Source organism: Canis lupus, chromosome 25 (assembly GCF_011100685.1).
Source record: "Canis lupus familiaris isolate Mischka breed German Shepherd chromosome 25, alternate assembly UU_Cfam_GSD_1.0, whole genome shotgun sequence".
NCBI classification, from domain to species: domain Eukaryota; kingdom Metazoa; phylum Chordata; class Mammalia; order Carnivora; family Canidae; genus Canis; species Canis lupus.
Genome location: NC_049246.1, coordinates 12,399,011 through 12,420,104, shown reverse-complemented (window position 1 = coordinate 12,420,104; position 21,094 = coordinate 12,399,011). Strand labels below are relative to the sequence as shown.

Here is a 21,094-nt window from a genome sequence, read left to right as displayed (position 1 = left end):
TCTGGTAGATTGAATTAGTTTCTCAGTTCCCAATCCCAATAGATCTGATGAGGGCAATAAAATACTTCTGAACATAAAAGGAAATTATGACCCTAAGAGCTGAACAAAATCCCCCCCAAAGTGTACTTTTAGGCCTTCATATTATGCAACTAGTTTTGATAACTGTTAAAAGGACTTTCATAGAAAGTCCTTTTCTATGAAAATAACTCTAGTTACTCTTATATAATTATGTCAGGTAACACTAAAACCACCAATTAATGATCACGAATTCAAAAACAACAATTACAAGCCAACTCTGCTGTCAAATCCACATCTTAGTGGCATGACCTCAACCAAAGGAGGGATGCAGGAAGCCAACACTGACACATTACACTATTTCCAACAAAACTCAGCACTTCATAGATGGCAATTGGGAAAAAAAATAAAGCGCTTTGCATTCTGAGATAAAAATAATAGAGCCGCTCTAACTGGCTCAGGTCTCCAAGCTATTAAGATGTTGGATATCCTATAAACCTGGTTTCCAAACAAAAGCAATTCTACTCCTGACTTTGCTATGTTGATATCTGGGAATATATCTTGGTTTTCATGATTATAGTCATGTAAGGAAGTTGTCTACTGTCAGCATTAACACACTAATATAAACTTGTAACCTTGACAACTTTGTGGTTTATTTGATCAAATACTTACGTGGTCCTCTATTTGGGAGTGAATCCTTCTGAAGTCTGAGTTCCTTGTTTTCTTTACAAGTACATTCCCTTTTAAAATCTTCTCTTTCTGAGCCCTCCTTTGCCTTGTTCAGTTGGATGCTTCATTTGCTTATTGGTCATCTTTCTTGCTTGGCACTTCAAGCTTTCAATGTGATGACGTTTTCTTTGTTCACAGCTCACCCACACACCTCATGTTTTGACTGGGAGTATTTTCATTGGCATTTTACACAGATTCATCCTGGATACTGTCCACAAAGGAGCCCATAGTTTCTTCCTAAAGCAGCAATTCATGGATATGTCCTCTCAGAAACATGTAAAAATAAAACCACAAAACCACAATTATAATGCCCTTTGGTTTGTACTGTCTCAACCTAAGCAAAACCTAGCAGTTAGAATTAAGCCAGTCATTGAAGACTTATTTTAGCAGTGTTTTTTTTTGTTGTTTTGTTTTGTTTTTATCCTAGAGTTTCCTTATCAGGAGGGGGGAAAAAAAACCCACGAGCATTCTCAACCTTATCAACACCTGTAATAATGAAAGATCTGGGGCCTATAGGAGTCAGCAGTTTCCTCCCACTTGGTTTTTATTTTGGACAGAGTTTATATGTTTTCTTAGGGTGAGTGTGGCCAAACTGCAGTATTTGTGGCTCCCTTGGGACAGATCTTCACATTCTCACCCTTGCCTGGGGTCCTAGGACACAAGGTTGAAAAAAGGCCCTGAGGCAGACACATTTTTGAATCTGTAGAGATGGAAACCATCAGAGGCATCACAAAATGAGTTGGGTTTTAGGTCAAACCAGGAAGAGGTCCATATTCTAGAAGTTTAGGTTCATGTGGAGAATGGTCCTGGGTTCAGATAACACAACTTCATATCCTCCTCTGAGGCTCACAACTTGGAATCTAAGCTCTGAAGACATAGGGGAATGTTCCTTGACAATGTGCAGACTCTAAGCAAACACCTGTATCCCATTTCTACCTTTCCCCCGTTTCTATCTTCCAATAGTTGTAGCCAGAAGCAAAGTGGAGAAGCCAAGGACAAAAGCCCAGGGAGGAATGTCTCAGGATTCTATCAGACTTCATCTGACACACCCACATCTGACACCCCACGTCTCAGGGAACGTGAGACAGTTAGTGATGGTTAGTGGATCCGAATCCGTATTCACATAGAATTTGAGCATATAGCATTAAATGCTCTCCACAGGCATGAGTACCCTAGTCCCAGAAGTCACCAGCCTCCCAAGGGCCATGTTGATCTGGATCTTCTGTATCTGAGAAATGTCGAGACACTGGGGAGAACAAATAGCCTATCCTGGTTCTTTCTCACCAAATGCTATAGGCAGGTGAAGCATAAGATGTTTGCAAGACATCAAGCAGAGGTCTTCAAAATAGTTCAGGTAAAAGGAAGAGAGAGATTATTTTCTGAGTTTTCTGTTACGGTCACATTAGAAGTTTGCCATCCTAAGGCCCATGTTCAGTGCTGTACTCTGGAGTCCAACTTTCTGAAAAGGTTCACCAAGTATCCTGCTGCCAGGTTTTCCTGGATTTACTTGTTCCAGGATAACTGAAAGCACTTTGTGTGTGAAAAGCCTTTGTCAGTCTATATCACCAAGGAGTCAAGGCAGCTTAGACAGAAGCTGTGTGCATACATTATAGGATAAGTTTCCTCAAAGTAGACCCCACAAAAGGGGCATGCTTGCTCTCCAGAGTTCAGCCAAGATTTTCCATCTTCTCAGGCATCCAACTCTGAAGACTCCAAGAGAAGTCTGAAGGGATCTGCACTGGATGCTACCCTTTTGTTGGAATCAGTAACATCATACCCATATCACTCACTCTCTCCATTGGACAGATATCTGTGAAAATAGCAGAGTAGAGAACCCTGAACCTTCATCCCTCCATACAAGCAATGAACAAGCTGGCAAAAATTGTTACAGTAAACCTCCTCAGAATCCTAGAATCTAATTCAAAAAAACAAAAAAACAAAATTCCCAGCAACCAGGGGAAAACTTAATGACCTATAAAAAAGCTGAATTTTAGTAAGAGAGCTCTGTGGCATTTTAGCTTACTTCATTACCATCCCCCACTTCCCAACTGAGCTATAGACTGCACTGTTTTCCTGGTGCAGGTGATTAGTCACAGAGGAATCAACACCAATCTTATTCTTAAAGAACCGTGGATCTACATTTTGACCTAAAGTAGTTCCCTGAAGCTCCCCCAAAGTTCTCTGAAGGTTCTGCTCAAGGACCTGCCTTTGTTTCACATGCCTCAGCTCTAATGTGGCTTCCTGGGTGACATTTGCCAAAAACATTTAAAAGCAAATGTATAAGCGGCAGGGCAAGTAACAGGAAAGCCAAAATATTGGGAAGAAAGAGGCTGGAGAAGGGCACATTTCAGGGATTATGGGCTTTTAAATGCTCCCATTTAATAGAGAGAATCTAGAAGGCCACATGTGTGCCTGGGCTGCATACATGCTCAGAAAGGACTTGAGAAGATTCAAAGACCTCATCATTGGCTGACCTTCAAGCTCCATGCAAGCAGGAAGTAAATGGCCTGGCCAAATATTAAAGGAGCAGCACAACATGGAGACCATCTAAAAAGACTTAAGAGTTTTTTTTAGTGTTTGTTGTTGTTGTTGTTGTTGTTTGGCTCCAGGCATTAAAGAAAATCTTAGCTACTAGCCAACTGGTAAGCTAATGGAACAGAAACTTAAGTGGCCACACATGAGAAAAATACATATTTTAAAAATTAGTTCAGAAAAGTCATTTTAAAAATAGGCAACAACAGCCGAAACAAACAGTAACAGCACATCATAGAGTGGGGGAAAGTGATTTCCAAAGTTGCCACATTATAACCTTCAAAATATCAAATTTTTAATGAAAGGTTATAAAATTACATACAAAAGAAAGAACTAGTCACAGGAAGAAAGAAATTAATAGTTTTTGAAGAAGTCCAGATACTGGACTTAACATGCAAAATTTTAAATCAACTGTCTTAAATATACTCAAATGGCTAAAGAAACCATTGGGGGGGAGGAGGAACAAGGGGCATGATGTCTCACCAAATGGAGAATATTAATAAAGATATAGAAATTACCAAAAAAATCAAATAAAAATTCTAGAATTGAAAAGTGTAATCACTGAAATGAAAAACTGATTAGAGAGTTTCCAAAGCAAATCTGAGTAAGCAGAAGAAAGAACCAGTGAATATGAGATTGTCCAATCTGAGGAGCAGAAGGAAAAAAAGTATGAAAAAGATGAACAGGGGAATCCCTGGGTGGCTCAGTGGTTTAGCGCCGCCTTCAGCCCAGGGCGTGATCCTGGAGTCCCGAGATTGAGTCCTGCGTCGGGCTCCCTGCATGGAGCCTGCTTCTCCCTCTGCCTGTGTCTCTGCCTCTCTGTGTCTTTCATGAATAAATAAATAAAATCTTTAAAAAAAAAAAAAAGGAAAGAAAAAGATGAACAAAGTTTAAGATACCTGTGGAATGTTCCACAAACATACCAATATACACAGAATAGGAGCCCCAGAAGGAAAGAAGGAAGAGAAAGGAACAGAAAGAACATTTGGAGAAATAATGGCCAAGACTTCCCAATTTGATGAGAGACATGAGACTTTTACCCAAGAAGCTCAATGAACTCCAAGTAATATAAAATCTAAGAGATACACACTAAGACATATTATAATCATGTTGTCAAAAGCTCAGGACAGAGAGAATCCTGAAAGCAGCAAGAGAGAGATAACTTCTCTCTTGTAAAACTTCTCTCTATGTAAAAGAGACTAGCAATAAAGTTAACAGCCAAGTTCTCATGAGCAACTATGGAAGCCAGAGGCAGTGGATGACAAATTCAAAGTACTGAAAGAAAAACTTTCAACCAGGAATTCTATATTTGACAAAAACCATTCTTCAAAAATGAAATAGAAATTAAGACATTCTCAGATCAACAAAAACTGAGGAAATCTGTCATAGTAGACCAGCCCTACAAGAAGTGAGTCCTTTAGGCTGAAGTAAAAGGACAATACACAGTAACCTGTGGCCTTATAAAGATGTAAAGAACACAGTAAAGGTAATTACATATGTAATACAAAACCCAGCATTATTATATTTTTGGTTTGTAACTTCTTGGGTTTTTTTTCACATACAATTAAAGACACATGTATAATCAATAATTGTAAATCTATGTTAACATGTAGAAAGATATCATTTTGACAACAGCAACATAAAATTGGGCTATAACATATACAGAGTTACATAGAAGCAAAGTTCTTTTAAATATTTATTTACTTATTTTACAGAGAGAGAGAGAGGTTGAGAGAGAGCATGAGTGGGAAGGACAGAGAGTGAGGGAAAGAGAGTCTCAAGCAGACTCCATGTGAAGCCTGACACAGGGCTCGATCTCATGACCCTGAGACCACAAGCTGAGCTGAAACCAGGAGTCTGATGCTTAACCAACTGTGCCACCTAGCCACCCCAGGAGCAAAGTTATTGCAACTAATTTAGCAAATATTCAAACCAGATTCTTATAGATAACAGTGTTGTTAACAATTAACCCCCAGAGCAATCACTAAGAAAATAACTAAAACATATATAGGTGAAGAAATGAGAAAAGAAACAAAACAGTGCAACAGGAAAAAGTTAAACATGAAAGAAGGCATGAATGAGGCACTGAGAAGCAAAATGGTATAAAACATATAGAAAGCAAATAGCAAAATGGCCAGAGTAAGTACTTTCTTATCAATAATCACATTAAATGAAATGTATTAAACTCTCTAATGAGAAGATAGACATTAACATAATTAAACTGATTACATTAGTTACATTTAAAAATTATCCAACTCTATTGTCTCTACAAGACTCTCATTTGTGTTTTTCTTTTCTTATTTAAATTCAATTAATTAACACAGACTGTATTATTGATTTCAGAGGTAGAGGTCAGTGATGCATCAGTCTTTTATAATACGCAGTGCTCATTACATCCTGTGACAATAGGTTGAAAACAAAAAGATGGAAAAAGATTCCATGTAAATAGTAATCAAAAGAAGGTTAGGTAGCTTTACTACTCTCAGATAAAGTAGGCCATAAGAAAAAAAAATTGTTACAAGAGAAAAATAAAGACATATATTGATAAAAGCATCAATCCATCAAGAAGATATGTCAACTAAATCTAATAAAAGATTCCCAAATAAAAAAGCTCTAAAATATACAGGGACCTCCAGGTATAAAACCTAAGAATATAGCTCCAAAATATATGACCTAATAAAAATGCATAATAAAAGAGCCTCAAAATTCACAAAGCAAAAACAGACTAAATTAAATGGAGAAGTAGGCAATGCTATGATAATAGTTGGAGATCTCAATATACCACTTCAATAATGGATAGAACAACTAGACGAGAGATCATCAAGGAAATAGAAGACTTGAATAATGCTATAAGCCAGAACTAACTGACGTATACAGAACACTCCATCCAAAAACAGAAGAATACAGATTCTTCTCAAGTGTGTATGAAACATTCTCCAGAGTAGACTGGAGAATATATTAAGCCACAAAAGAAGTCTTAATAAATTTTAAAATATCAAAATCAAACAAAGTATCTTATCTGATCATAATGGAATAAAACTTAAAATCAGTAACAGAAGAGAACCTGGAAATTTTAAAAATACATGAAAACTAAATATATTCTTAAACAACAATTGGATCGGCAAACAAATCACAAGACAACTTAGAAATTACTTTGAAACAAATGAAAATGTCAACACAACAACATATCCCAAATTTACAGAATGCAGTTAACCAGTGCCAGGAGGGAAATTTATAGCTGGGAATCCCTATGTTAAAAAAGAAAAAAAAAAAAAAAAGCAAATCAATAACCTACCTGTACATCAAGAAACTAGATAAATAAAAGCAAACTAAATCCAAAGATAGAAGGAGAAAGGAAATAATAATTACTAGAGTGGAGATAAACCAAATAGAGAATAGAAAAACAACAGTAACAATCAAGAAAACCAAGAGCTGGGCAGCCCGGGTGGCTCAGGCTCAGCAGTTTGGCACCTGCCTTTGGCCTGGGGCGTGATCCCGGAGATCCGGAATCGAGTCCCACGTCGGGCTCCCTGCATGGAGCCTGTTTGTCCCTCTGCCTATGTCTCTGTCTCTCTCTCTCTGTCAAATAAGTAAATACAATCTTTAAAAAAAAAAAGAAAAGAAAAAGACAACCAAGAGCTAATTCTCTGAAAACAGCTCAACAAAATTGACAAATTTTTAAATTAAAAGATCAAGAGAAAAAGAGTAGGCTGATTACTCAAGTCAGAAATGAAAGTTGGGACATAACTACTGACACTACAGAAATAATAAGGATTATAAAATACTATGAATGGCCACTTTGGAAAACAATATGGTGGTTCCTCAAAAAGTTAAAAATAGAGCTACCCTATAACTCATCATTACACTGCGTGGTATTTATCCAAAGCATATGAAAATAGCGATTCAAAGGGGCACATTCACCCCAATGTTTAAAGCAGCAATGTCCACAATAGCCAAAATATGGAAAGAACCTAGATATCCATCAACAAATGGATGGATGGATGAAGATGTGGTGTGTATATATGTGTGTGTAGGTGTGTGTGTGTGAATATTACTCAACCATCAAAAAGAATGAAATCTTGCCATTTGCAACAATGTGGATAGAACGAGAGGATATTATGTTAAGCAAAATAAGTCAGAGAAAGACAAATACCATATGATTTCACTTATATGTGGAATTTAAGAAACAAAACAAATGAACATAGGGGAAGGAGAGGAAAAAGAAGATGAAAATTGAGAGGGAGGCAAACCATAAGAGACACTGAACTCTAGGAAGCGAACTGAGGGTTGCTGGGCGGGGAGGTGGGTAGGGAGAAGGGATCATTGGGTGGTGGGCATTAAGAAGAGCACTTGATCTAATGAGCACTGGATATTTTTTTTTTTTATTTATGATAGTCACAGAGAGAGAGAGAGAGAGAGAGGCAGAGACACAGGCAGAGGGAGAAGCAGGCTCCATGCACCGGGAGCCCAACGTGGGATTCGATCCCGGGTCTCCAGGATCACGTCCTGGGCCAAAGGCAGGCGCCAAACCATTGCGCCACCCAGGGATCCCGAGCACTGGATATTATATGCAACTGATGAATCACTAAATTCTACCTCTGAAACTAATTTAAAAAAAAAATAAAATAAATAAAAAAAAAAATACTGTGAACAGACTCCAGCAAAGGAGAGAACCTAGGTGAAACTACTATAACTGACTTAAGAAGAAACAGAAAATCTTAACAAATCTATAACAAGTGAAGAGATTTGATCAGTATTTAAGAGGCTTCTCAAAAAGGAACAGATGGTTTGCTTCACTGGTAAATTCTACCAAATATTTAAAGAAGAATTGACATCAATACTTCTCAAAATATTCTAAAAAATAATATAGAAGGGAACACTTGCTAATCCTTTTTATCAGTATGACTGATTACCAGTAATACCAATACTTTACCAGTATTACTCTAATACCAAAGCCATATAAGGATATCACAAGAAAAAGAAACTATAGACCAGTACCCCTTATGAATATAGATACAAAAATCCTCAACAAACTACTAGCAAACAGAATCTAAACAGAGTCCTGGATTTCATCCATCCCAGGATTACAAGAGTGGTTCAACATTTGAAAATCAATCAATAAAATACAGCATGTAAATAGAACAAAGGGCGGGGGGGAATCTCATGATTATTTCAATTGACAAAGAAAAAGTATTTAACACAATTCAACGTACTTCCATGATATAAAAGCAATCATGAAAGTAGGAATAGAAGACAACTTCCTCAATATGATAAAGGGCATTTTTGAAAACACTCAGCTAACATTATACACAATTGTGAAAGTTTTAAAAGTTTCCGCCAATGACCAGGAGCAAGACAAAATTGCTCATCTTCACCATCTTCTATTCAACATTGCACTGGAAGGCTTAGCCAAAGAAATGTGGCAAGAAAATATAGGAAAGAGGAACAGAGCAAGTAAAACCACTTATAGATAACATGCTCTTTTATATAGTATCTCATAAAGAATCCACACAAAAAAGTTTAGAGCTAATAAATGACTTTAGCAAAGTTACAGAATTCCATATCAACATACAAAAAAACGGATGTATTTCTATGTACAGCAATGAACAATCCTAAAAACAAAGTAAGGGAACAATTTCATTTATAAAAATATCAAAAAGAATCAAATACTTAGAAATAAACATAAGGAGGTTCAAGACTTGCACACTACAAAACTACAAAACATTCTTGAAAGAAATAAAAGCAAACCTAAATAAATGGAAAGACATTTTGTGCTCATGGATTGGAAGATTTGATATTGTTAATATGGCAATAATTCCCAAAGTGATCTATAAGTTCAGTGTAATTCTTATCAAAACTCCCTGCCTTTTTCTCCAGAAAAAGCCAAGTTGATCCTAAAATCCTTAGGAAATTTCAAGGGACTCTACGTAGCCAAAGCAACAAGGACTCAGGTTTTCCTACTTCAAAACTTACTGCAAAGCCACAGTGATCAAAACAGTGCGGTATTGGTGTAAAGATAAACATATAGATCGGTGGAATAGAATAGGGCGGCCAAAAATAAACCCATACATCTTTGTCAACTGACTTTTGACATAAATGCCAAGATCATGTGGTAGGAAAAATTCTCGCTTCAACAAATGGTGCTTGGACAATTAGACATGTAAAAAAAAATTATCTCAAAATGTATCGAAATCCTTAATGTAAGAGCTAAAACTATACAACTCTCAGAAAACATAAAGGCAAATCTTTGTGACCTTGGATTTGGCAATGGTTTCCTAGATACAAAACAGAAAGCACAAGAAACAAAAGAAAAAAATAGATAAATTGGACTGCATCAAAATGAAAACTTTTGTGCATCTAAAAATACTATTAAGAAAGTGAAAAGACAAGTGGTGTTTGGTGACATTGAACATGCCCGTGCTGTCACCACCCACGAGGTACTGGCAGGTCGGCAGAGTAAGTGGCATGGGGAGCTTGTGCCGCCCGCACAGGGTGGCGGGAAGTTATTGTAGATGATAAGAAAGAGATGTTTCCTCATCTCTAAGATTTACCAGAAACTCTGATGTCAAGGCCATAAATGGATTTTGCCCCAAACCACAAGAAAGTCCCAAAGCTTACACTTACAGCCACAGAGTGCCATTACGCAAACCTACGCATTGGAAGAGGAAGATCCTGACACGGTCAGGTGGGTTCAAAAAGGAAGATGAGGGACGCCTGGGTGGCTCAGTGGTTGAGCATCTGCCTTTGGCTCAGGTCATGATCCCAGGGGCCTGGGATCGAGTCCCGCATCGGGCTCCCCACAGGGAGCCTTCTTCTCCCTCTGCCTATGTCTCTGCCTCTCTCTGTGTCTCTCATGAATAAATAAATAAAATCTTAAGAAAAAAAAAAAAAAGGAAGATGAAATCCCAGAGACTGTCTTGTACGAGGTGCTTGACGGTGCAAAGAACAAGATCTGGGGGAAGATCAGCTATGTAATGATTGCCCTGACAGTGGCAGATGCGTCTTGATGGTTACTGAAGGCAAGAGGGCTATCAAAAGAAACGAGTCTTTAACAAGCCTGAACTTAGAAAAGAAAGCTGCCTGAGACAGGAAGCAGCTCTGAAGGCCAAAACAGAGGAGCAGAGGTATCCATGTTGGCTGGATATTAAAAATGCAGGAATAATGTTGCAGCAGTTAGCCAGTATTAAAAAGAATATGGTATAAGGATCCATTTCAGGAAAGTATGGTTTGCACAAACTGATAATTTCCCCATTTCTGCTGTAGTAGGACATACAAGTTTCCTTAAAGGAAAAAAAAAAAAAAAAGAACCCATAGATATAATGGGAGAAAATATTTGCAAATCATATATATGATGAGGATCTAGCCCCAGAGTATATGAACACTTACCACACAACAACAAAATGACTAACAACCCAAATTAAAAATATGCAAAGGACTTGGATAGGTATTTCTCCAACTAAGATATATCAATGGCCAATAAGCACATGGAAAGATACTCCACATCATCAGTCATTAGGGAAATGCAAACCAAAAACCCACGAGATACCATTTTATACCTTTAGTATGGATATAATAAGAAAAAAAGGAAAATAATTGATGGCAAGGCTATACAGATACATTGCTGATGAGAGTGTAAAATGATGCAGCTGCTTTGGAAAACAGTTTGGTGGTTTTCCAAAAAGTTAAACAAAGAATTAACAAATGTCCCAGCAATCCCAATCCTATGTGGAATTCCAAGAGAACTAAAAATAGGAATTTGAACAGATCTTTGTATGTCAACGTGCATTGCTGCAATATTCACAATAGCCAAAAGGTGGGAGCAACCCATGTGTCCATCTACTGATGAATGGATAAACAAAAATGGGGACGCCTGGGTGGCTCAGCAGTTGAGCATCTGCCTTTGGCCCAGGGCATGATCCTGGAGTCCCTGGATCGAGTCCCACATCAGGCTCCCTGCATGGAGCCTGCTTCTCCCTCTGCCTATGTCTCTGCCTCTCTATCTCCGTTTCTCTTACAAATAAATAAAATCTTTAAAAAACAATAAAAAAAAAAACCCACAAAAAAATCCCCCAAAATGGTATAACCATACAATGGAATATTACTCAGCCATAAAAAGAATCGAAATTCTTACATATGTTGCCACATGCATAGACCTTGAAAACATCAAGCTAAGTGAAATAAGCCAGACACAAAAGAACAAGTGTTGTATGATCCTATTTGTACCAGATACCTGGAGTAGTCAATTTCATAGAGCCTGGGAGTAGAATGGTGGCTGCCAGGGGATGCACCATTGGGCAGGGGAGGGAGGAAACGGAGAGTTATTGCTCAATGGGTGCAGAGTTTCAGTTATGCAGGACAACAAAGTTCTGGAGACTGACAGTGGGGATGGCTGCACAACCACATAAATGTAAATGTGCATGTCCAGAGTAGCTAAATCCATACAGACAAAAAGCATAGAAGTAGTTTCCAGGGGCCACTTAATGTGAGTACAGGGTTTCCTTTTGGGATGATGCAGTGCTCTGGAAGTAGACAGTGGTGATGGTTGTGCAACACTGTGAATGCACTCAAAGTCGCCAAATTGTACAATTAAAATGATTCCTATAGTGAATTTTACATTAATTGAATTTTATCTCAATTAAAAAGGGAAAAATGAGATCAGCTAAGCCAGCTTTTTCATTTTACAAACAGAACTAAGTCTCACAGAATTTTGGTGATTTACCCCAACACATATTTTAGGGACAGAACCAGAAGCAAAGTCTAAAAAACTGGATTGTTGGATATCGTAAAGACCCCTTCAGTTCTATTGTCTGTAAGTATAGGATAGCTCCACATATTGACTAATCTTTCCCTCATGAGCCGCTTGCTTCTTTTTTGAGATCCACTTTGGAATTTGTCTTTTTTCTTTTTCTTAAGAAAAAATTTCAAGCATACAGAAGGACTAGAATAATGAATGCCTATATACTCATTGCCTAGTTTTAATATTAACATCTTGCCATTTGTTTCATCTGTTTGTTTTTTACCGAAGTATTTGAAAGTAAATGAGAGGCATAACATTTGTCAGCATTTTGGTGATGTCCCAGTGTATCTTAGATAAAGTTTTTCATGATTCCTTACTTTCTCAGGGAAATTTGACCTTCTTTTTTCCCTTGACCTCACATAAAATATTCCAAAATGAGTTTCTCATTCATCATTTACTCCTATTCCCTCACACTTTTTTTTTTCCAGTACTACTAGAGTAGATGCATATTGTTTACTCAGGATTATCTCCTTCTTTAAGAACACTTCCCCTTCGTTCCATCCAGATTGTTCTCTCAGGAGCTACAGTTATAACTTTACACATGCATATCTCCACCTCCCATCAGAGTTGGGAGTCTTGTGGCCTAAGGAGCACTTTCCTTGGACTTTTCTTGGACTTATGGCCCAGAGAGTTGACGTAGTTTTTCTGCAGGTGGCCAATGTGGCTGCCTGAAGAACTCAGGAGCTCTCAGTCAAGTTTCTGTGTTAAAAGATAGTTTGCAATGAGAGAGAACAAGGAGGCTGATGCTCAGAGCAAGTGGAGCAAACATCCTCCATTGTTATGAAATTGACTTTTTTGTCTAAGCTAATTTAAATTGGGATTTTGGTGCTTGCAGCCAAAAGGGTGTGACTTGGCCTAGGGGACACCTATAGGGAGAATCAGGCAAAACTCTCAGGCTACTCCCAGGTAAAAGTTATAGAGACCACTCTAAACAATCCACCCAACTCCAAACTCAAAAGACTTGAAGAGAAGCTGTATTTCTGTGGATGTTCTCAAGGTCCCTCTACAATATAAATACATCAATCTATAAGACTTTTTTAAAAAAAGAAAAGAAGGCAGGGAGTTTACTGACCAATGTGGGACTTAAACGATTTCAGATTGTTACTTTTGTAGATTACACATTCATTCAAAAATCAAACAAAATTTTATTTTATATCTACTTTTTGTAGAAAGTGCCTAAGGACTGGGGAGCCCAGGTGGCTCAATCAGCTAAGTGTCCAACTCTTGATTTCAGCTCAGGCCATGATCTCAGGGTCCTAAAATGGAGTCCTGAGTCAGGTTCTACACTGGCGGGGAATCTGGCTTGAGATTCTTTCTCTTCCTCTACCCCTCCCCCCATGCTCTCTCACTTTCTCTCTTAAGTAAAATAAATAAATCTTAAAAAAAAAAAAAGTGCCTAAGGAAGTATAGTGTGCTTGATGTTGAACAGGAAAATATATTTCCTTTAATTTGTGGTTCTGTACTTCACATACACACAAGAAATAGAAATATGTACACGTTTTGCAAATTGTTAAACATACCAACACACAATACAAAACAACTAATATGCTGGAAAAATATTATTAAGCTGAAAAATCTAACATTTATTATTTATATAGCAAATTCTTCTTAAATAGCCACCATAGAAATTTGCAGGTCCTTTTCCTTTTTCCTGGTCCATATATTACTGAATCAAAATACTTTATTTAGTTCTGTAGCGTCCAATAAAGTATACACTTCTCAAGGGTATGGACATAATCATATAAATCAGGTAATAATTCAAACTGTGTTGGGTAGAGATTGATGCCACATACTCTAACAAGTCTTTTCTGATCTCCCAGATAAGGATCATACTATTGATGTTTTCATAGTCTCAGCTGGTTCTTCATGCCACATAGTATTAAATGATCTCCTAATCACTAGTTTAATATGTTTCCCTGGAGAATATGTAATTTCCCTAAGACACAGACTTCGCTCCCCCTCTCAAGAATGGGTCCCAGTATAATGAAATTCTTGGTTAAAGATCAATGAATAAATGTCAAACCACAGAAAACTTTATAAAGAAAGGACTCAAAAAAAAAATAAAGGACTCCATAATTTTTGTAAGTTGTCTTATTATGGAGAAGAGGATGCATACTACTGAGGAAGGGATGAGTGAATTTCATGCAATCATAGTAATTTCTCATTTTGGTGTCCTGTGTTTCAAAATCTTTTTAAACTATGTATAGTGACAGATGTTAACCAGAATTTTTGTGATCATTTCACAGTATATACAAATATCGAATCATTATGTTGTACATCTGAAGTTAACATAATGTTACAAGCCAATTATAACTCAGTATTTTTTAAAAAGAATTTAAGCTACAAGTCTCTCATTGCTTTCACTTTATCTTCTATTTTGTTAATTTCATTTTCATTCATTTCGAAGTATTTTCCAATTTCTATTATGATTTCTTCTTTGACCATTGGTAACTAATAGCGTGTCATTTAATTTCCACATGATTATAATTTCCAGAATTTTCCTTGTGTTACCCTGTGGACTGAGAACATACTTTGTATGATTTCAATTATTTTAAATTTTTTGAGACTTGTTTTATGGCCTAGTATATGGTCTATTCTGAATAACATTCTATGTGCACCTGAGATGTCTATTTTGCTATTATTGTGTGAATGTTCTATAGATGTCAGTTAGGTCTAGTTGATTGACAGTATTAAGTGTCAAATCTAGTTGTTTTACCCATTATTGAGACGAGGTAATGAAGTCTGCAACTATTATTTTTTGAATTCCAATTGCCTTCTGTTCAATCAAACACCCCTACCCAAGGTTCCTTAAACACATCTGACACTCTTTGTCCACAGATCTTTGCACTTGCTCTTTGCTTGACATGCTCTCCTCTCAGATACCTGCATGATTCCCTTGTTTTCTTCAGATCTTTGCTCAAATATCCTTCTCAGTGAGGTCTTCTCTAATCACTCTATTAGAAATTGTGACATCTCATTTCCTCTTTCCTGCCTGATTTTTTTTCTCCATAGCACCTGTCTCCATTTGTCATCATGTATATATTGTAAGATAATACTATAAACAGTGTACTACCCATTATCTTTCCCCCATTAGAATGTACACTTCAAGAGCATAGGGATTTTTGTATATTTTATTCCCCTGTATTTCCAGCCCTAGATCGATGCCTGCCACATAGTAGGCGCTCAATGAATGTATGTTCCATGAATGAATGAACAAATGCCCTGAGAGCGGCTTGAGGAAACCAGTCAACTGGGCAGCAGACTAAGTTGGAGTCATTGTCAATCTCAAGTGGATCCTAAATATCAAATCATTCTGTTACAAGACTCTGCAACTATAAACAGTCATTTTCTTAAAATTTCATTCATGTTATTAAAATTAAAATTACCCATATTAGCACTGACTCAGTTGGGTCAGCTTGTTGCTCCCTTCTATTATTATTATTAGCACACAGTAGTATGCTAAGCACTGGGTATGAAGTGGTAAGCCTAGAATGACAAAAATCCTTACCTTTATGAAGCTTACATTATAGTTTTCTGAAATTCACTGTGCAGAAGTCAGCACACCACTCTCACTAGTTTCAAGTATCTTCTAGATCAACTGAAATTAGGTAGAATTCTAGCAAATGGTTTAAATTGAACCCCATCCATTTCATGCACATAAATCAGCTTTCAAATACCACAGAAACCTATCTTTAAGCACTACAGATAACCTGAAAACTAGTTTGAATAGGTGGCAGTGGAATTGCATCTATAACATTTGAAAGCTGAGTGCAAATTAGCAGCATCAAACTGCTGTCTGACAAAGGCGCTTCACATGTTATGTTTCAGCTACAAATTCTCAGTGCTAAAACCTTTAAAAGCATTTGTATCAATTATTTTGCAGAAATATTTTGATGTCATTGTGGTTCATTATAATGGTTTAAGTTATTGCCAGTTTTCCCCCCAAAAATGCCTATTTCAATAATTCCTGGCACATATGAAACCATAGCTAGAGTAATTTTTCTAATGGCTAAAAACGTTTTTAGTCTTTTGTCAGCAAGTACAGTAGTTAAAATATTCAACTGCAGATTCTTTTTATTCCATCAGAGTACAGCCAAGTACCTGAGTAATAGCTCAGAGGTTGAGACAGGACACTATGCCAGTCAGCAGAAAATCCTGAACCTATCATACGACAAGAGTCTAATTGCTCACCTTTTTCATTTGACAACCAGAAAGACTATTTTGAGAAAACTTTTGTGGGTTTCTTTTTAAAGTGTTTCCAAGATTAATTTTAACAAGCACAACCAAGTGCTAGTTCCCTATTTGATTTTCCCACAAAATTTGACCTGCTTGACTAATAAGCAGTTGCACTGGAAATCTAAGGAATGACAGAATAACAGTGAAGCAAAATCAGTTTAATTATAGGATAAATTAAAAATTGAAGACTGTCAGCTCAAGGCAAGTCAGCAAAATTGTACCATGGCTTGTTCAGAATTCACAAAGCAAAATGGAAATGATGCCATGTGTCCCATGTTCCTGAAGAACTTTGCAGAAGTACGATTATTATGGGAACATGCATGTTTTAACCTGGGGCTCACCCTGGTAGTATAAGAGTCAAAGTAGGCTACAAATGGAGATTACTTCCAGAACTTACAGTGACATTCCTGGCTCCCCTCAGGGGGTCAAGGCACACACAGCAATTGCAGAAGGTGAGGATTAGGACCATGCTCTTAAATTTTTTGTTGCAGAACCGCCATACTTCAAAAAAATTAATGGGGGCCACTTGGAACTTTTTGTTTATGTGAATTTTTATCTGTTGATAGTTACTATATTAGAAATTAAAATGAGTAAGTTCTAGGAATACTCATTAATTTAAAAAAATAATAGAAACCTCATACATGGTAACACAACGTCTTTTTATGACAAATAACCATATTTTCTAAAGTAAATTTTTCTCATTGCATTTCTTTTTCACTGCACCATTTGGGGACAAGTGTGACATTGTTTTACCTTTTTTTTGATATCCTTCAGATCTAGTTCAGTCGACTTTAGGATCATGACCTGAGCTGAAAGGAAACGCTTAACCACCTAGGTACCCCTGGTCTAGTTCAACCGAAAACAGCTAGACACTCCTGTCTGCTTCTGCATTGCATCTATTGTCATATGCTATTTTGTTGAAGTATAGGAAGAACACACAGGTGTGCTATAAAAGGGAGGGGTATTTTAATAACATTTTCAGGTAATTGTGACTAGTTTAGTACTAACCAACACTCAGCAAATGGCAGATTTTTTTAAAGAGTGGTTGCAATGTAAAATCTGAAATGCTAATCAGAGACATTTTCATACTGATACATTAAAACCCATTAGTTTACCTTACATTTCCAATGATCTTTTCGCATTCCTTGCTTTGTAATATTATGTGTTTGGTCATCTGAAAATAGGGCTCCCTCAGGCCTATCCAAATGTTGACACATTTAATTGTATAAAACAATACAATCTGATCTGGTGATCTGTTCACAGCATCAATGATCGAATCAGAAAAGTAAGTTGTAGGAAGCTGTCAGGCTCACAGCAATGGATACAAGTTTTCTAAAATTATAATTTTTACTTAAAACTTCAAATTTTCATTGGCAACATTGTCAGTTGTTTCCCTTGAAGTAGCAGTAGTCTGGTGAAGTTATCAGAAAATGTCAGCCAGGGGTGCCTCAATGGCTCAGTTGGTTAAGTGTCTGCCTTCAGCTCAGGCCATGATCCCAGGGTCCTGGGATCAAGCCCCACATTGGGCTTACTGCTGATCAGGAAACCTGCTTCTCCCTCCCTCTCTCTGCCTGCCGCTCCCCGTTTGTGTTCTTTGTGTCAAAAAGATAAATAAAAATCTTTTTTTAAAACGTCAACCAAATACTCAACTCTGAATAGCCATAGTTTGTCTGTTGTTCTTTCCAGGAAGAATAGTGTTCAATGGGAAAAAGTGGTGGTTAGTTCAGCTTTCAACTCAAACAACAGAACAGGTGCTTTTCCTCCAATTATTATACTGTATATACACAAGTATGTTATGCATAGTTCCCATTTTATGACACGCAATTTATTAAAAAGATGTGTATTCAGGGATGGAGATTAAATAAAGCTAATGATTCTAACTGCCCTTATTAAGCATATTATTAAATGAACAAGCTTTTCTTTTTTTTTTTTGTCCTAAGAGTACATGGTAGTGAAAAGTACAATAATGACCAGTGCCACAGTCCTGATTCATGGTAAAGCTCTAGGCTGTTTTTTCCATTATTGCTTTTGCATCATTAGAGAAACGTCAATGCAATATAAATGACAAACAATGTCTCGACACTACTCTGAAAATAATTTTCAGGACCTCACACATCCCTTGCAAAGGTCTCAGGGACGCCTGGGTGGCTCAGTGGTTGAGCACCTGCCTTCGGCTCAGGTTGTGATCTCATGTCCTGGGACCGAGTCCCACATTGGGCTCCCTGTATGGAGCCTGCTTCTCCCTCTGCCTCTGCCTCTGTGTCTCTCATGAACAAATAAATAAAAATCTTAAAAAAAAAAAAGAGTCCATAGATTAGACTCTAAGAGCATGTGGAATATGAGAAGAGAAGCTATAAAGCAGAGCAAGGGAGATGAGATGCTTTGTACCTACTAGGTGCCAATCCTGTACAAAATGGAAAGAATGGGGATCCCTGGGTGGCGCAGCGGTTTGGCGCTTGCCTTTGGCCCAGGGCGCGATCCTGGAGACCCGGGATCGAATCCCGCGTCGGGCTCCCGGTGCATGGAGCCTGCTTCTCCCTCTGCCTGTGTCTCTGCCTCTCTCTCTCACTGCATGCCTATCATAAATAAATAAAAAAAAAATTTAAAAAAAAAATGGAAAGAATGTTCTACACTCATTTTCTCATGTGGAATTATAAATACAAGCTCCTCTTAAGGAAGTATCCGTGCTTCCACTTTAAGGACAAAGAAACAGACTTTAGGAAATGATAGAACATAGAACCTAGTCTGTCTGAATCCAAACCTCATGTTTTTTCCCCATGGGAGAAAAATGTATCTTCTTTCTAGCTTTGATTTAGGGACCCTCTTGCAAAGTACCTGCCCCCTCACTCCTGCTATGATAAGCCATGCCCCTACAGTATCTTTTAGCTTGTTTCTATGTCTGGGCAGGCCTTTGACTCTACCAGTGAAACTACTTCTCTTACTACCAGTTATCTAAGCCAGAGGTGACAAGAATGGGAGGTCTTTCCCCCGCACCTGATAAGTCCCTATTGAACATTAATAATCTTTACTTTTAAAAAAATAATCTTTACTTTTCCATAAGCCTAGAATTAGCCTCAGAAACATCTCAAGTCAGGTCCAGGTAGCCATAAACAATCAAACAAATTGATCAGAGCTAACAAACAAAATTTGTCAGCTCTCATCTCTAAATCATTACAAAGCACATGTATGGGAACAGAACGTGAACCTCTTCCTGCCTTATAAATACAAAATATAAGTTTGCCAGGAAGAGATGTGGACAGCTCTAAATGATGGTTACCCAGAAAAAAATAACATAATCATTAAGAGTAAGGATTGTTGACCCCAACTGATCAATCTGTCTCCCTGAATTTATTACAAGTTCAAGAGTCCACAAGATGTGTCCTACCTACTGCAAAATGCTACATCGTATCTGTTTCCACTTTTCCAAATTGTGCTTTACTGTCTAAACATAACTGGGCTTCCGTAAATCACTGCAACATGTTCCCATCTGAACGCTTTTGGTATTTGACTAGGTTCTTCCTCATGTTGCACTGGCCTTAACATCTAAGATAGTTCAAGATATTTTAGAAGCTGGAGCAAAAAACAGGATTTGGTAACAAAAATCTGGATGCGATGAGGACATGGTTTAGAGGGCTGAGATTCAATTTGAATGTCTAATCGCATGGTCACAAGCCTGCTTATGCTTCACTATTTTTAGGTAGAAAATCAAATTCTGAAAGGGTGTAATCTTTGCTTCCTTGATTAAAAAGTGGATCTTATCTTGTTCATCCCCCTCGCCAACCTGGCTTCTCAGGATCTCAAATGAAAATTTTTATGGATAAAAGATTATTTTACATAATTATTCTTCACTATGTTTTTCAATTATTCATAGTATTTCAGTCCCCATTACTTTAGTCACCATTACAATGACATTTCCCTGGAGACAAGAATCCTCATTATATACTTTCTATACTAGGAATCCCTAATCAGTTCTCATTTGAAATTGTTCTCCTGTCAGTCTACCAAGACAAAGGGCAAATCAAAAGGAGTTGACTGATACTACATATGGAGTTCCCAACTAGAGCCTCACACATAGAGGGTGGATCCATGTGTCCTCTTAGCTCGGAAAATTTCTCTCATTTTACTAAGTCACATTTCTATTCATTTGTTGACCTTATTTTCTAAAGCTATTGGATGACTTTAATTTGAGTTTTTAAAGTTGTTATTCACCTCTGTGCCTTCACAGAAGTTAAAATACCTTCTGCCTAAAATATTTCTGCCTAAAATACTCCTACTACTTATTTTATGGTCAAAGTGTTACTCTCTCATCAAGTCCAACCTCCTTTGTGAAGCTTCCTTTTTGTACAGGGGTTAGTCATTCATCCACTCCCTTCCTCTAATGTAGATAGATGCATGGCATCATCCATGGAATGCCCATACTCTTCACGTTCAGTGTCCTCTATTATATCACTTAGAATATTGGAATGCACTAATTTTTTTCTCCCACCAAACTCTTTGTGGAGTCCTTGAGGGCGAGGGTCATGTTTTATTCATGTTTATAGTCTCATCACTCAGTACAATACCTGATTTAATCTAGATGCTAATAAATATTGAATGAATTTTGAGTTTTCTTTCTTTCTACATTTACTTCGCATTTTTTTTAAGTTTCAATGCTTTTCTTATTCTTCTTGCATTAATGATTTCAAGGTAGAGACAAATTGACCATTAGAGCATCAGGAAACCACTCTGGTTTTCAGATGTGTATGATAGAGCTAGGGACACAAACCTATCTTAAAAGCCTGTAGT

The 21,094-nt window shown here is 37.4% G+C and overlaps 1 non-coding gene across 1 annotated transcript in view; it reads right to left on the bottom strand.

The window, feature by feature from the left end:
• The window catches only part of LOC119865885, a 45,577-nt gene that overhangs the window by 18,745 nt on the left and 5,738 nt on the right, over positions 1 to 21,094 (bottom strand). Inside the window, exon 2 of the transcript XR_005378431.1 lies at positions 688 to 2,554. This is a non-coding gene — a transcript (translation initiation factor IF-2-like). The remainder of the gene's footprint in view (positions 1 to 687; positions 2,555 to 21,094) is intronic.